The sequence below is a fragment of the Oxyura jamaicensis genome, chromosome 11, assembly GCF_011077185.1.
Source record: "Oxyura jamaicensis isolate SHBP4307 breed ruddy duck chromosome 11, BPBGC_Ojam_1.0, whole genome shotgun sequence".
NCBI lineage: Eukaryota > Metazoa > Chordata > Aves > Anseriformes > Anatidae > Oxyura > Oxyura jamaicensis.
In genome coordinates this window covers 8,765,081-8,782,691 of record NC_048903.1, presented here as the reverse complement: position 1 = coordinate 8,782,691, position 17,611 = coordinate 8,765,081, and the positions used below count along the sequence as shown (strand labels likewise).

The following is a 17,611-nucleotide window of genomic DNA, read 5'->3' as shown; positions in this document are numbered from 1 at the left end:
CGGGTACTATTTGACAAATTTACTACAATGGGCTATAACAAACGCTGTGATAAGTTAGCTTGAATGGCAGTAACCTTCAGGCAACATAAAAGACGAGAATCTGACCCAAGGACAGAACCCTTGTGGTATACCTTTTTAATCTGCCTAGCCCTCACAATCTCTCTGGACTCTGTACTTGTTTATAGATCATCCTCATGGTCTGGCACATCTTTTCCTCGGCATCTGATTAAGTTAACAATGTGCTGCTATTTGCATGCAGATTTGCCAGGCCTTTCTCTACAGCTGCTCCCAAAGACTTGGTCTTTCTCTGTAATGTGATAGCACAGCAGTCAGTAAATGCAATCTTTGTCAAACCCAGGTGTGCTCTTGATTTGGTTCTCATTCGTTCCAAGCAATTTTTCTTTCTGTAGCATTTATAAGGCTCGATTATAGTATAGCCACATCTGGAGCTAAAATTCTTCTATTAATTATATACTTTTACCACTATGAAGACAGAGACAGCTACTAACATTTTTGTTGTTCTTATTCCCTTTTTGACAGCCTGTATTTTATTTCTACAGAAATTTAATTTTTAAAGCAGCATTCCTGATTTTTATCTCCACAAAAACAGTAATGCAAAGCATGAAATCTAAATATTTGATACTTCTCTTCTAAAATCATGCTATCAATAGCAATATAAAGTATTAAGCTTTAAAATAACCCTCAATACTTCACATAAAAATATGATATAATAAAGTATCCCTCTTGTTAAAAGAGTTACACTCTAGTTGGGAAGGAATGAAAATGGTTAAAAAAAAAAAAAAAAAAAAAAACTTAGTTCCCTAGTGGACGCTCATTCACATCACAGAATCACCAAACAATTTGTTCCCTCCACAGTCAAAAAGCAGAACCAAATTTGATCAACATGGTGACTTAAATGCTGTATTTTCTTTGTGCAATGAGGGTAATTTTTCAAGATCAGGTTTGAAGTAGATTAGTGCAGAAATATGAGCTAAGCCTTCACTCTTATCATCTGAGTACGAATAAAGGATGTATTCACCCAAGAGCACTGCAAGTTATTTTCTAAGAGAAATTTTTCCTACTACTTATTTTTTGTGAGTACAGGAATCATCACAATGAAGTATTAAATGGAGACCAGAAAACAGTTCTGACAAGTGAATATTCACTGTGTAAATGTACATTTAAGAGGAAATAGATAGAAATCATATTTCTTAATTTTAAATCTAATTTATGATCTAAAAAGTAAACTTATTTTCTAGGTAAATACCTGTGCATTAGGTCAGCATGCTTTTAAATTACAGGAGCACTACAAAGAAATACCAGTCTTCTCAGATGGGGAATGATTTCCACCTGACCAAACCCTTTTTAGGTGGTCTTCTCTAACCCCCGGTCAGCTAAGGTTAACATGCACACAGTAGTCTGAGATTCTGACTTTACTACAATTTCTTTTAAAAGGCAGAATAAATGACAAACTTTTTTTTATTAATCACATTTCTTCAGCTTTGCTTTCACTGGTTTTTGACATGTTTGTATCAAAATCAAAATAATGCAAATGTGCCATTCCTGTGCAGCTAAATTCATTAAAGCACTGCTGATTTCTAAACTGTATTCTTTCATAAAATTAAGAATAAAAATATGGAACTAGATTTTTTTTCTCCACACACAAAGAGAGAAAATATAGCTGTAACGTTTCTCTTGACAGAGTTTTAAAACTGTCCTATTGAGGAATAAGCTTTTATTTATTTATAGCACATTTTATCTTCCTAAATCACTTCTTTTTCAGATTATTATTTTGGCCCTATATACCCTCCTGTGCAGGCACATGCAAATATGTGCCCACATGCACATACACACACATGTACGTACACACAGTACGTTTAGTTTAGTTTTTTTTTTTAAAAAAAAAAAAAAAACACAGAAGTAAAACAGAAGCTGTGTAACCAGATTACATCACAGGTTACGGTGGAAACAAATAAGAGAAAATATATTTTGCTTCTATAGTGTGGTATTTTAGTGGTGCTGGTTTGACTTTTGGCCCACACACATATGCCAATGGCAAGGCTAACTCTAGGGACTAACAAAAAAGAATGTGTGTTCACAGCTGTACAGTACACCAATACAGATTACATGTTTTCAGTGTTGCGGCCACAACAGAATGCTAATTAACATACTGGAGTGATGAGAACGGCTGTAAGGGCCTTATTGTTCCATTATTTCATGCAGCCCAGCTGCCTTTGTTTATGTCACTTATCCTCTCATGCCACAGGTTTTTACTCCAAAAATACTATCCCAATACAACGTTAATATTTAAAAAACAAAGAGGTGGCAGATTGTCATTTTTGTGTCAGTCTCAAACTGCAGAACTGTTAAGCTGTTCTGGTTCGGTATTTAGAAATAATTTAACAGCCATATTCAGACACTGCCTGCATTCTAACATAATGGCTGAATACTTGAACCAAGCAAATGCATAACTATCCTGACATCACTTATGAGATTTAGATTGGTCAGTTAATGGAAGTCTTTACCAGAATCAATACCATAACAGCTTCTTGAAATGAACGTGATTTTTTACACAGAGTGCTGTGAACAATAAGTACAGAAATATCCTACCTTTGTATACAGCACAAAGGAACTGGGATTTGAAATTAAGAAGCAATTACAGTTTTTTGCAAAGTAACGTTACAGTTGATTATTAGAAATAAACACATACAAAATAAGCACTTTTTAATAAATAGCTGGAGAATATTAAAATTCCACAATCCTATTATTCCTTTTTTTCCTACTTTTTTAACAGCCATTTTATCTGCTAGCTTGGTTATCATGTTGCTGTTAAGGATTAATATTGATGATTGTTGCCAACAATAGTTAAATATTGCAGAAAAACACTTTTTTATGAAAGAGATGTAGCCCTATCTGACTGTAAAGAATATTAGTTATGCCTGCTTCTTTGACTTCTGTGATTGATTTATGAAAAAAGCAATGTTAAATACCATTATTATTCTTACTTGTATTACAGTGCTGCCTGAATATCTTAGCTGATATTGGCCAGATTCAGATCAGGAACCATGCACTGTGTCTAAGGAGACGATAACTTCCTAGCATATGAGACAAAACCAGCCACTGTCCTAGGAAAGCTTGCAACTTTCAGCTGGGATCTTGACTGCACTTACATTTCTGAACAGAGGAATCCACAAACATCACTCCATTGACCCCAGTGAAACCACGCATTGACTAAGTTTACTTGCAGGGTCAAAGGCACGTACAAGGTTTTAGTAGGTTGCAACAAGTGTGAACTTAACGTGAAAGAGTGTGAAAATTAGAAAAAAAAAAAAAAAAAAAAAAAAACTGTAGAAGGAAACCAGGACACCGGTGGTAAGAATCTCAACATACAGCTACCAGGTTACAAATCTAAGTTTCTTTCCCTCATTTACTTGCTATAAACAAGAGGGAAACAGTAATGATAAGGAGGTTTCCAAACAATTTTTTCCATCAGTAACCTGTAATTGCTGTCAGAGCCTGAGCTTGGCTAGAACCTGAAGTGTGCCTTACTTGCGTTACTTCCTCAAATGAAAAAAAAAAAAAAAAAAGAGATCGCAGTTTCAGAAATTTAACTTTACCAACAGAGACTAAAGGCTAACAAAATACCTGAAATACCTGTCACCCAAGACAGGCCCAGCCTACAAAAACTCCAAAAGTCAGAAGCCTTCCCAAAAGAATGTCATCTCCCTAATCAAAGACATACTGTTGTTAATAATGAAGCACATCAAAATCCTGAAAACATCCAATTCAGTGAACAAGCTCTAGTTGTTTTTTAATGAGTTTAACTGGTAATCTCAGATAAATGTGGAACTGCTTGAAGTGCCTGTCTTATGTAAGGCAGTAATGAGAGGATTTAATGTTTTCTACAGACTACACAAATTATAATAGTGAACATGCCACAGGTGTGGTACAATCTAATATATAGTAGTTTCTCAGCTATGACCATTCCCCTACTGTGGACAGAACATAGATTTTTTTAATTGGATCCAGGAGCTAGCTAAATTACCCAGCTGCTCTGCGTTTAAGCCCCCAGCTAGTTTATATACCAATAATAATAAACTTTCTATAATAGCAGCTCAGTCTATTACAGTGTTTCTCACTCAAACTAAAAGTAGGCCACTTCAGCTCTGTTCATTGATGTTACTACACAATTTGTCCTCTCCTAAAACTGTTAAAACATTATGAAAAGATAAAGGTACATGCTTAATTAATGGAGTTTGGGTTTGGTTTGTTTTTCTAGTAGGATGATCAGCTATTTTATGTAACAGGCACACAACAATATGTTTGGAATGCATTGGAAAGTTGGCAATTTATTCATGCTTATTTACCACAACAAAACAACACAGTCACAGTTACAAAATGAGGTATCGATGATGGTCTCTTAATAAATTTTGCCTGCTATAATTGTATGTACTAAAAAACTTCCCTCCAAATAATCAACTCATGCATTTATTTTTTTAAAAATAGCATAGAATTCTGACATCAATTAAATAAATTGTTTACTGTATGTAGTAGGCGTGTTGTTGGAACTGTGATAGTCTATTCTAAGAATGATAAGTGTTAGACAGAGATGTGATAGTTTTTTTCTCAGACCAGTTAATATGGGGGGGGAGGAAGGGAAGGAAAGGGGCCAGAAAAATTATTATTTGCTCTAAATCTTACCTATTTTTTGGTCTACTAAAATGTTACATCTGTACAATATAAAAATCATTATAAAATTAACAAATTATAAAATTAACAAATTATAAAATAAAATCCACAATACTAAAGCTTACATTGGGACTTCCTTGAAGAGAAAAAAAAAAAAAAAAAAAAACTGCCACAACTTTAGTGGGACTGGACTGTATCCACAGACTTTAGGTGAACAGACTTCTTCCAAACTTAGTTTATGAAACTACTCAAATTAACTTCTTGTAGCTTAGGCTGATAAAAATAACAGCAACAAGGCACTAAAACCCTAATAAACTGATTACAGAGTCACATAAATGGATATTCATATAGCTGCTGGGTATAGTGCATAAGTAACTTCAGGTGCAAACCATAAAATACTGTGGTGTGTATGTAAGCACAGTCAACTACAAGAAAAGAGTTGTCACATTTCAAAATTATATAACCTTTCTGTATTTAATTAGACATTTAACTTAAAATTATTCCCATCCTAATTGTAGACTTAAAGTCACTCTTAGAGCTGAATTTACTGAAGCCTAAGAATTTTGTAACAGTGGTTCCAACTCTGCAAGAAATTCTCACCAATTTTACACAGGAACTGCAAGACTCTCCTACATTATTTATCCACATCAGATAGAGCATCCTTACTCTACAAATAGATGTTTTCAAAATGTCCCTCAATAAAAGGTATTTCTGTTCTCATAGTCACTCCCAGACAATCCTTAGAATGAAGAAGCCTTGAAAACCCTCATTTGCAGGCGAACCAGTCTAGGCGTTATATAGCTGTCACAAGGCTGACAGCTTATTGTACAGAGATCATACCTTCCCACAGAAAACCCCATGGGAAAAGCTCAGAAGGAAAGAAATCCTTGTGCAACCCTTCCAACTGAGCAGGGCAGGCATTGCCTTCTGCTGAGAGGGTTGACCTGGCAGCTCTGGCAGGCCTGTCCATATGGAACTGAACCCCAGCTCTTCTTCTCCTATCCTACCTTCTCCCTCTCTCCACCACCAAAAGACCTCCACACCTCTCTTGTACCCAACTTCACGGTGTACCCTCTGCCCTGTGCCATCACATGCCGCACAGAGCAGACAACTTGGTCTAGGACGAGCCAACCACCTCGATCGTACATGGTCATGGAGCACAAAAACTGGCCTGCGGGCAGCACAAAGGTGCCCCCCTGGAAAGCACTGCCTCCAGCAACAGCCTAGCATGATGCCCCTCTCCTCACCAGCAAAATTTGTAGCTGCCCCACAAGGAAATCAGATAGCAAGTCAAGGACATCTGCACAGGGGCTGTGTACCTCCACACAAACTCTAATCCAATTACAGCCATGCTTTCATAGATTCTTAAGAGGCTCCAAGGAAAAGATGGCTTAAGGTTTGAACTGCGTTCCTTTTTCCTGGTCTTTGTGGATGAGAGGCTGATGATTTGCAGCTTCCTATAGTTCCCTGCTCATCCATCCCTACCTGCCAGCCTCCTCTCCTTCCCCTCACGGTGCTCCATCATCAATCAGTTCTTCAGATGCTTGCCAGAGATCTACTTTGTTCTGTATCCAATTCCAAGTGCCGATACATAATAAGAATTTCACTCCCACGCCTGTGCCTTCTGCCTGGAAATGTATCCTTCATACCATTATCCTTCTGTACCATCCTCAGACTATGGAAAGGTTTCCACAGTAGTCCAGAAGAATTGAGCTTGTTAAAGTGGGCCCTCCATCTGCAAGGAGAAGCTTCCCCATACCACAATTCCCCTTCTCTGAGGAAAAGCTTATGTTTAAGGACAGGATTTAGAGACTTAAAAGTTAGATAATACAAAGCAGTCCAAATCTTTCACAGAAAACCCCGAGGCCAAGGGAAAGTCAGAGCTGGATTTGGTAACTGAGGAAGCATTCTGACCAGGCTTACCATCCCCTGGATCACCCTTGCCAGATATGTACTTTCCACTTTGAATCAAAGGAAATACGATGGCTTCATCTCTTTCATACCTTTTGCTTAAGGTTTGAGGGGTTTGTTTCGTTGGTTTTTTACTTATTTTATTTTTATCCTTACAGTTTACTTAAATTTTACTTAAGTTCAGGATAACGTAAAGGTCTACAGAAGTCCAGTGATTTTGGCACGAACTCAGGAATACCACATGGCTGAATTCACCCAGCTGTAGTTCAACCATTGATGTCCAAAGCCACATTCCCTCTAGCCAACCAAGTTTTTTGCAGTGCTCACAGGACACCCAAAGCATGCAGCATTAATCAACTGATGTAAACCATGTTATGCCTTATTATATTACAGACACTGGATTTCTGTGTTTGGTGGGATGATCCCGTTGTTTCAGAGGCATATTTTTAAAGAAAACTCTGCTCCAGAGTGGATTTGTGAATTGCCAATCAAAAAGCATGCATCAATCTTTAAAGCTTACCTACTGGCATTACCTAAACCTTGTCATTTAATGTACATGAAGTTATACTTTCAAATATTCAGATATAACTAAGTGCTCAAAATCACTTATTTGAAGAACAACAAAATAATATGAAATAATAATAATTATAGCAATAACTGCTTAGTATTTGTATTACAAAAATGCTGAAAAGACATTAACTAATTAGTGCTCACAACACCCATGTGAGGCAGGAAAGTATAATTATCCACATGCTACAGATGGAAAACTGACAATGTGGAGTTACCTGCATTTCTGAGACACGCATGAGGGGATAATCACCTAATGCAAATTCATCAAAAACCCTACAGGGAAAGCACAAGCACAGTGGTCACACAGGTTCACTTTGCTCCGTGTGAGCTCTGATGCAGCAAGCACATATCCCAGAGAGCAGCAGAGTGGAGAGGTGTGGGACAGATGTATACACCTGGCACCTACAAATCCGGCGCAGACAGGAGACAGAGATGGCTGCAGAGATCATTAAAGGCAGCCTGATTATTTGAGCTTGACACTTTTTTCTAGAACATCACTCACGGTGATTGGGTAGCAGAGCCAGGACGGGAAGCCAAGTGGCTTTTGCAGGAGGAAAAGAAGGCTGTGGCTTTTTGCAGGACCTGTGCTCAATCCAATTGAATGTACAGCTTTTGCAGCACAACCTTTGACCAAATACTTAAGATTCAAATGAAACACTTAGGGTTTCCTATATTTTCATTGCATCCCTTTTTCTATTCAGACAGGCTGGATTCTTTGCACATGGTGCATTCTGACAAAGCTCACTTAGTTGATTTTTTTTTCCTCTAAGACTGTTAGCTCCATTTAGTACAACCAAGAGGTTTGGGTGACTTGCATAATGTGGATAGAACTACTGCTACCAATCACAGTCGGAGGCTGATCAAAGCCAACATTCATTAACTTTGAACACAAAATTGTCTGAATCCATCAGTAACTGCAATGGTGCCTAATTAGAGAAGGCATCACCTATTTCAAAAGCCATGCTGGACCATTGAGCAGTAGAGAAAAGTAAAGAGTAGCAAAATCTCATATGAAGGAATTAAAAAAGCACAGTGATTTCACTCTTTATGCATGGCACAAGTTATTATCTCAAACGGTGACATTGATAATAGGGGCCTTTATTTAGAGAGTGCTGAGCTTCAGCAGTTCCCATTCACTTTAGGTAGAATTGAGGGTGCTCAGCAGGACTGAAAAAATAAAAAAATAAAAAAATAAAAGGAGCAAAAAACAGCGACCAGCAAAACATTCTGGTGTGTGGTCCCGGAAGCTGGAGAGTGCCTGGAGAAAAAGGAAGATCCATAATTAAATACAACCCTAATGGAACGTGGACAGCCAGGATCCTGCATTCTCCTTGGTAGCACTTTTGCCAGAGTGAAACAGAGCAACAATAATCTGAGCTTTATTCAGTCTAGTCCTCTTCAACATAAATAGTCTAGGGAAAGTGAAATGATCAGCCCCTGCAAAGAAACTGCATTGAGTGGAACCTACACAAAGTTTTACTTTGTAACAGAAATGAAGAGATAGAGAACTTTTTCCCACACACATTTATTGATGTTGGAAACGTTTCTTTGCTGTATGTTGCTCCTGCCCTTTTGCATCTCATCTTTGAGTATCACAGCAAACCAGTCTCTCTAGCAAGAACATCTATGGGGGAAAAGGAGCAGCTTCAGTGACTGTCAAAGTAAACGTGAGCTGTACATTCAGCTCTAACACTGAAACATGGTCATTCCTAATGGCTTGGCTGATGCAACAGGCTGGCAGTGAGGCCATGTGAAATCCCACCTGACTGCTAGCACAGGATTCAGTGGGTGTTGTGGAGCAGGTGGCACACTATCCTTGCAGGGCAAGGAGGCTGGAACACACTGGCAGAGGAACCACCTCCTCCTGAGGTGACCAGGAGCTCTGCCATCACTCAACAGGGCCAGGAGCACATCCAGTGAGCATGGGCTACAATTCAGAGGAAGAAACTCAGAAGCACCCAAAGCTGGGAAGAAGGCATGAGCTGTTATTTTATTGTCTTTGTCACTAATCAAGCAAAACCTCAAGGAGGAGCAGAGTTTTTAGTCTATTTAGTAGAGTTTTTCTTTTAGAGAGTATTAGGATAGGCATCTGCTTCCAGTTATGTCTATCAGCCAACGAAGAAATGCAGACATCAGCACGTGACCCCTGCAACTCATCAATGTTGTGAATATTTACAACGAACTGTTTACAATGTAAACAATCAGCAGCACGAGCATTACTCCATGAAGAACACTGCAAATAATTTCGAGCAACAAAGCAACATGAGAAAATGCCTATCTGCTCCCAGACAATTTGTGAACAAAATAAATTATTCCCCAAACTCACATAATTTCAGGTCTTTTAGGATCTTTGCCATTTAAGTCAATGACAGTTTAGCCATCAACTTTTACACAACAAAACACACAATATTTAACAGAAAATCATACTCAGTTTTAAAATAAATTTGACGCTCACAATCCATCCCAGAAGAAGCTTACCATTAACAACCACATACAGAACACCAGGAGCCCTGCTTAGGAAGATTTTGCCTTTCTCAGACCAATAAGTCTAAAATATTTTGCAAAGACTTGAAATTCCTACATAATCTGATTTACTTATTTTTAATTGCAGGCTGAAATTAAATATTTTTATAATCTACAGACTACAGGAAAGACTGGAATCAAATTTTCAAGCAAATTCAGAATCCAACATCACTCTTCCCTTGCATAGGCAATGAAATTTATAAATCATACAAATTCAGTCAACTTTGTCTTGTACTTAAGATGTAGGCCTGACTGAAATTCCTAAGAAACTTGGGCACTGAACGCAGTCAACTAAAAATTGTGGTTAGGCAAGTTCCATATTGAAGTAACAGATAACTTTTGCTGCTTCTGGCATCTCTCTGTTGCTGTCTCCTGAACAAGTGAACACAGAGCTCTATATGAACATCTGCAGCCCAACCAGTCACAACAGACAGCATTACCAAGAGCTTGGAATTTTAGAACCTTTTTCATTTTTCAGTAGAATCAGTGTGACTTCTAGCAAGCATGGCCTGTAGTCAGTAGTCCTTCCAGTCAAGCCACATTATCCAATGTGTTTACATGTGCCAGTGGCCATAGAATATGCAGACATTACGATGCACAACAAAGTGAAAATAGTAGAAAAGTAAGCCTGAAAATCAGGAATCCATAGCTTCTTTAGCATACATAGCAGATTAATTCACTTTCTTTCCCCCCTCCATCTCTAATGTCAATTTTTTAGTGACAGCATGAGTAACACGCTTGTCCATGAGACAGAGACCTACGATGAATGGCATCTTAAAGTTTTCTCCCCCTATCTACATATATTGTGGCCTCTCATCTAAGTGAAATGAGGAGCAATTGTAAAGCAGCCATGTTCTGGCTCAGATGCTTTATTCTAGAGAGTCTTGATTTGTATTCACTGACAAATAAAAACATAAGTGCAAAAGAAAGGTGCATTAAAAATGTTGACAGCCTAGTTGAGGCTATCCATTTAAATACCATGAGAACTTGCTGCTCCTCCTAATACCAACCCTGAGAAAGCTGTCCAATTATAAGCCATTTGAAAAAAAAAAAAAAAAAAAAATGAAAGAAAAAGTTATTACATAAAAACTGATCAAGCTCCAGTTAACTGAAAGAATATAGCGTTCAGGTTTATGCTCATGAAAAATACAAAAGTACAGCAATGGCATTATTACAGAGAGCCAAAGATAGCCACATAAGCACACACACAAAAAGACTTTTGTATGGTATGCCCTGTATAGTGAGAAGGGTTAAATTTATGTTCCATTACTAGCTTCCCCCTACCCCCCCTTTTTTTTGGTTTCATCTTCTCAGTAAAACACATAACTTAAAATGAAATCAAATATTAAAAATGACAGACTATATAAGTGCTGTGAGTAACTTCAGGTCACGGAGGGAGGGAAATGCAGGCAAGTTGTCAGGCACTATCTGTCAGAGTGAATTAGAAACAATCAACAGAGACTGAAAGGGAAGGTGATTGTTATTAAGCAGCAGGGCTGTGAGCAAGCTACCCAGATGTGGTCATGCATATAAAGAACAGGAAACAGCAGTTTAATTCAGGAAGCACTGGCGAATAGGGCAGCACAAAGGATAAAAGTCCTTTGTCGCTAATAAGCTGGAAGTTACTTTGATAACAGCAGGATTAGACTCTAGAATAAAACACATTTCTTTCACTACCATACACCATTAATATCACAGAAATGTGGTAGAAAGAAATGCACTGCACAAGTAAAGATTAGTTGCAGGGCCTCAACATCAACAGCAACACAATGTCTGAACTCATATTATCAATTAGGTAAACTTTTTTGACTGCCTCTAAAGAATAGGGTTAATAACTTAAACACAAAATGCCAAGGTTCCAAAAACATGTTTTGCAAAATAAAAATAATAAGGACACTATTGTTTCAAAAGTGCTACAACTGAACGGTTTTGTGTTGCATTTTTCCTTTTTAGCCCATGGGAAAGGTGAATAATTGGTAGCAGTCTAAATATAATGAAGTCCATTTATGCAGTGACTAAAAATAATTTTACAAGCAGACAAGGCTTGATTTCATTAAAAAAAAATTACTTATGCAGGTATTCTGCAATTATTCTGCAGTACTTTCATGGCAAGAGTCTGATAGCAGTTGTGCAAACAATACAGAGATTACAGAAATAAAAACAAATACCATTACACACAAAAAATCCAAGTTACATGTGAGTGGGATTAAGCAAGTGTGTTGGTATGAACAAAATCTGAAGCCTGAAGGCCTGAAGCCTGAATCTAAAGGAAAATAACTCTTCTGCCCCAAAGCTGGCCTACAGACTTTATAAACCAGAATGATTCTGTATTTCTCTCCCTATTAAGAGAAGGTGCTGAGCAGACTCGGGGGAAAATTCTGGGAGCCCTCTAAGGATCTGTGCAGCACTTCTAGATCAAGTTAAACAGTAAAGAACGTACTGCAGTGGGACTTCACAGGCCATGTGCCAGCTCTCTGAACAAGACTGAATTTCATTCTGATACGAACTTCAGCCTGAGTTCAGATAGAAATTAAATGGCATATGGGGCATTATGAGGTCTGGAGATCAGTCCTAGTACATGAAAGTGAAGGCTAAATATACACGTTGTTTCAAAAATAAGCTTGTCAGCCATATTTCTGTTTTCTTTTCTTCTTCACACCCTCATACTCTCCAGAGGTACACCTGATTTCTAAATTTATTTTTGTTTTTTTGAAGTGGTCTTTTCCTGAAGAAGGATGATTACATATCAGGAGATGTTATTCATTTGATACTGGCCCAGTTAGGACAAATGTAAATCCCTGCTGTGCCTGAACTCATAAAGGTCTGATAGGACAGGTAAAGATATCTACTAACTCACTTGACAAAGTATCTTAGGGCAAAGCTGAGGTTCCTCCTTCGCTGTTCCTGATGGACTGATGAGCAAATTTAGGTGGTAATCTGAGATCTGGGAAATATTTCTGACTGGACAACAGCCAAAAAACTATGAGTTGTCCATTCAGGTCATACTCTTCTCCTTTGTAAAATTAGTAGTCCAGGTAGAAAAGGGATGCATCAGCTCCATTCTCAGGAACCTTCTCCAGCTTTCCTCCTATAAGCCTCTTCACATGGAGGATATTCTCCCAACAGATTCATGTGAGAAGTCATTTCTCTTCCCACCTGAGAAACTTCCTTTACCAAAGAATGAAGAACTCCTACTGCTCCTCACAGGAGGAGAGAAATGGGACCAGGCTTGCAGTTAGCAGTTCATTATAGGTTGCTCAGGTACATGACCCAAACCTGCCAAACCTAACAAAGCAATCTACCAGCTTCTAAATCCCACAACAAGCAGGTGATCTGCATATGTCCAGCATGTCTGATGCATTCCAGACACGTTGGGTTTACTATGCATACACAGACAGCTCTATTTAGCATGTGCAACAAGGCTGACATAGCTGGGATGCAAAGCATTTGCTGCATACTTACACATCAGTCACACATACACAGCCACTTTGAAAAGAGATGTATCAGACCTGCCAGTGTGGGGTATATCTGATGGACCTCACCTCCACATGAGCACCTGGGTAGATACAGGCTGTTTCTCAAAACAAAACAAAAGGATACCTTCTATGATAAGACTTATTTTTTCTATGCTAATGAGTATAGTACAAGAGGCAAAGCCTACTACTGAGTTCTCGGAGTTATTGTGTTCAAAATCAGCTCAACAGTACATTACAAGATATACTTATATCCTAAAACTATATTTAAAGTAAAATAAAATTATAATGTACTTCACAAACATTTCTGAAGAATACAAATCAGGCTCAATCTAAACAAGCCATATATGACAGCTATGAATTTATAAATGATACCACACATCAGTAAACTAAACATTTAAGCAGTAACTTAAAAGAGAATATAATTCCAAATTTTAGAAATAAATCCAGCAGGTTCCATTATATGACACATAACAATATAAATATTTAAATATACTGTAAAATGTATGTGTTCAATGACTCATGTTAGGTTTGTGTGCTGTGGACAACTGTCTTAACAATGTTTATTAGTCATAACTAAGTTCTTAATTTAACACCCCATTAAGACGAGGTGAAAGGATTCACACCTCTGCCAGTACCATTGTCTCAAGTCCACCTCCATCTGGGTGCAGATTCAACAAGACAGCATTCCCCCACTTTGCAATGCTGTCAGCTTGGAAGAGTGAACCACTTGTTTTTTGCCCATGCACATACAACCAAAATGCAAGTGTACGAGCCAGTGTATTTTTTTCTTTTAACAGCACAACAATCACTAACATGCAGTAAATACAGAATGAATTCAGTAACTGTATTTTCATTATCTAGAGGCATTTCTGAAGAGTGAAATTCAGCTTCTTACTGTACGTCTAAGTAAAGAAAGTAAAGAAAGATATCCTAAGTTAAGGGCAAAACTTTTGTTGAAAATAAGACCAGGAAGTCCTAAATTTTACCAAGATAAAACATGTATGCACGTAAAATGAAATTTTACCCATGGGTAAATTAATATCTGTGGATTTCTAGTTGCCTCACTCTGCCACCAAACCTTTCCATTTTGTAGGTAGAAGTGGGTATTTAAAATATGACAGAACAGCAGCTTCAGAGACAAGCCAAAAGCTTCCACATGCCCTTGGGTTCTCAGTAATGAAGATGGTTCCATAAGATACAGAACAACTTTTGCTCTCCCTGATATCAATGAGAGCTGTCGATATTCAGCACCTATCCTGATGGGGTCTTCAGGAAAGGCTCTTCTGCACTGAAGATAAATCCTACCCCATTTCTGAAACTGGAAGACTTCTGACAGTGAAATAGCCATAATTTAATTGCCTACAGCTGCTATGAAAGGCAGGAAATAAAAAGTTGCACATCTACTTTGCGAAGTGGAATCCCACTATGCAAAGGCTTCTTGTGCATCAGTGTGTGCAGAGCCCAGAGGGTCCGCTGTCACAAGTATCTTCTAGTCCTATGTTCTGGGTAAAACCCCAAAACTTCCTACGCTCAAGAGACACAGCAGCCATGGGGAAGGAGGCCAAAGGCCCAGGAGAAGGGTTCTCCCCTCCCTGCTTCTGCAGCTCTCTGTTCAGAGGCTCTACAATCAAGCACAAGAATTTTGACTTCCACATAATGTGGGAAAGTTGTCTCCTGTACTAATTTTGCCTCCTTCAAATGCAGAAACCTCAGAGCATTAACAGTGCACAGGTGATGAATCTATTTAGAAGAATACTAGATTTTGCTTCTTTGTCTGTGTCTCAGAAAATCTACATTGTTGAGAAGCTTGTTACTGAATCAGGCACTTATTGTATGTACAGATTACATAAACAAGAAGGTCAATTTTGTTTCAAACCTATATGAATATGGTTCTGGGACTGAATTAACTACTGATTGAAAAGTTGCACATTTTCAGCTAGCTAATCATATTTTATTTCACTGCACACAAACAGCAGTGCAATGAAATTAGCTGTTTGTTTGCACATTTGAGAAAATGTTTTAACTTCAAGACTATGGAAAAAATAGTGTATGTCCAGGTGATATTGCTAGGGTAAAAATAATCAGATGATAACAACTGAGCATAGCTCAACAGAAACTAATAGTTGATTTCTCCTAGTTTTTGACTGTGGTTTCCCTTTCTGTAAAGCACGATCACCTTTCCTCCATTATAAATTTACAGTTTTAAGGCATAGCTTTATTTCTTATAGCATAAAAACAGTTCCAAGATCTAGTGTTGCATATGCTTAGAAATTATTAGATTATTATTATATGCTTAGAAATTATAGAAATACTTGCATTTGCAAGTGTTTTAGCAAGCTTTTCTCATATCAACTGGCAAGAATACACACAGTAACAGTACTACTTATGTAAAGAAGATATGATATTTTACATAATTTCAAAATACATATTATCTGGTCGTATTTGTCTATGACATTTGAATCCTACCTATAACTGCTTTCATACGTATACTGAAAATATCTGATTAATCCAGAACTATTTCCTTAAGAAAGACATAGTTGTTAAAAGGTATCAAAGAAATATTTGTCTGTGGCAGGAGGAGGTACTTCTACAATCTCTTATTGTTCTATCATATCTAATCCTCAGAACTGGTGCCATAATGATTCCCAACCGGTAGATGAACTACTTTGAACATCCCTGAAGCAGAATTACTACCCACTAATGTATCAGCTAAATGTTAGAAGACTCCTAACTCCCCCATCTGTGTTTTGCCTCCCCAGAGGGTAAATACATTGAACAGTGATTCCCTTGCCTGGCACACACTTTCTAAACCTTACTGGCAACTGTTGTGATTTCCAGTCCAAACAGCTCTGCAGTCAAAATCACCAGTTTTATATGCTGCAAGGAACTAAACACCTACCTTATTAAAATACTGCCCTCAAAACACACGTTAGTTATGTATCACCACTGTCATTGTTACCAGTATAATGCTGATAATATTATGGATTACAGCTAATGTCAGGATACTGAATGAGCATGTGAGTATCTTTTATAGTTAAATTCAGAAAATTTATTAGACTTAGGATTAATGGCAGGTTTATTTTAAGAGAAAGAGAGATGTCTACAAAAACTAACTAGAAGCAGTATGCATTTTCTGGGCTTAGTGAAAGAAATTGAAAATAAATAAATAAATAAATACAGCAAAACGTTCTACCTGTTCTCTTGAGAACTACTCAAATAGCCCTGACTCATGTAACTAGAGCTTATTCATGATTGGTTATGCACAAGTTAATAGAACTATCTATGCAACTAAAGGCCACAGGATCAGGTCTGAAGGACAAATATATGATAATTCTGATCTTCATGTCATTTGCAGTTTAGCCACATCCTACTTTTTCTCATTACAGGCAACTTGCCTTTATTTTTCTTCAGTGTCCACTTGTCTAATACTAGGATAGTGTTATCACCCACTGCACCCTGATGTTTATTAATAATACCTTAATAAAATAATAATAAAGTCTAATTGAGAAACGCTTTTATCAACTTTGCTATATTGCCATCTATCTGAGGTTCTCAACAGCAAAGATTTAAATGTTTCATTTTATTTTTAACTTTCCCTTTTCTACATTTCAGTAGTGTCAGGCAAAGAGGTATGGTTTTACTATCTGAACGAATCATAGTGTAGAATAATTTATGACTTCGGCTTGGGCTTTCAGAAAAGCTATTTCAAATCTTCACTTTGATTTGGTTGTATCAAAACTACTCAAAATAACAGCAGTGGTTTCTTGGAACTAGAATACGTTAACTATTCCTCAATATTTTTGAACTAATGGGTTATATTTATTTGCTAGGAAACTTTCTGCAGCTCCCTGATCTTAATATACTGAAAAGGCCTGACCTGTAACACTGTTACACTGGGAGTATCAATTTTTCCCCCAAAACCCGGAAAAAAAAAAAAAAAAAGCATGAATACAAGACAGAGGCAAATATTTTGTTTAACCATCCATATATTAATTCAGAAGTTTGAAGGGACTCCAGTGACTTGGCATAAACCTAGGTCTGCAGTTGTTATGCACATAAAGCACCCCGCACCTCCCAAATACAATTCTTAAATGGAATGTGGGGAAAAGAGGGCATGGAAGAACTGTTTCCATTAGGAGAATTTCTCTTTAGGAAATATTCACTTCACTGAGGAATTTCAGGACAGGGACCCTAAAGCATAACAGGATGATCCATTTATGGCTTAATATATGGTGTCAAGTATGCTAATATAGCAAATCTTACCTTAGCAGCTTAACTGCATACTTGTTTTAAGGACTGTCAGTCAGCTTAGAAAATACCCAGTGAAAGGATGCAGCTCAGGTTGGCACTGACAGATTGCCAAAGGGGCGTCCCACTTCCCTATCACAAAAGAAAATATAGAAAGAGATGATGTAAAGTGAAATGTAACAAATTCACCAAAT

General features: G+C 37.6%; 1 protein-coding gene across 13 annotated transcripts in view; it reads right to left on the bottom strand.

The window, feature by feature from the left end:
• The window catches only part of ZNF536 (zinc finger protein 536), a 342,846-nt gene that overhangs the window by 212,105 nt on the left and 113,130 nt on the right, over positions 1–17,611 (bottom strand). For 12 of the 13 annotated variants that reach the window (XM_035336771.1, XM_035336770.1, XM_035336761.1 and 9 more), the window contains one exon: positions 17,433–17,549. The exons of the other annotated variant lie outside the window; for it this stretch is intronic. The gene's annotated coding sequence lies outside the window, so the exon portion shown is untranslated. The remainder of the gene's footprint in view (positions 1–17,432; positions 17,550–17,611) is intronic. 13 annotated transcript variants of the gene reach the window in all.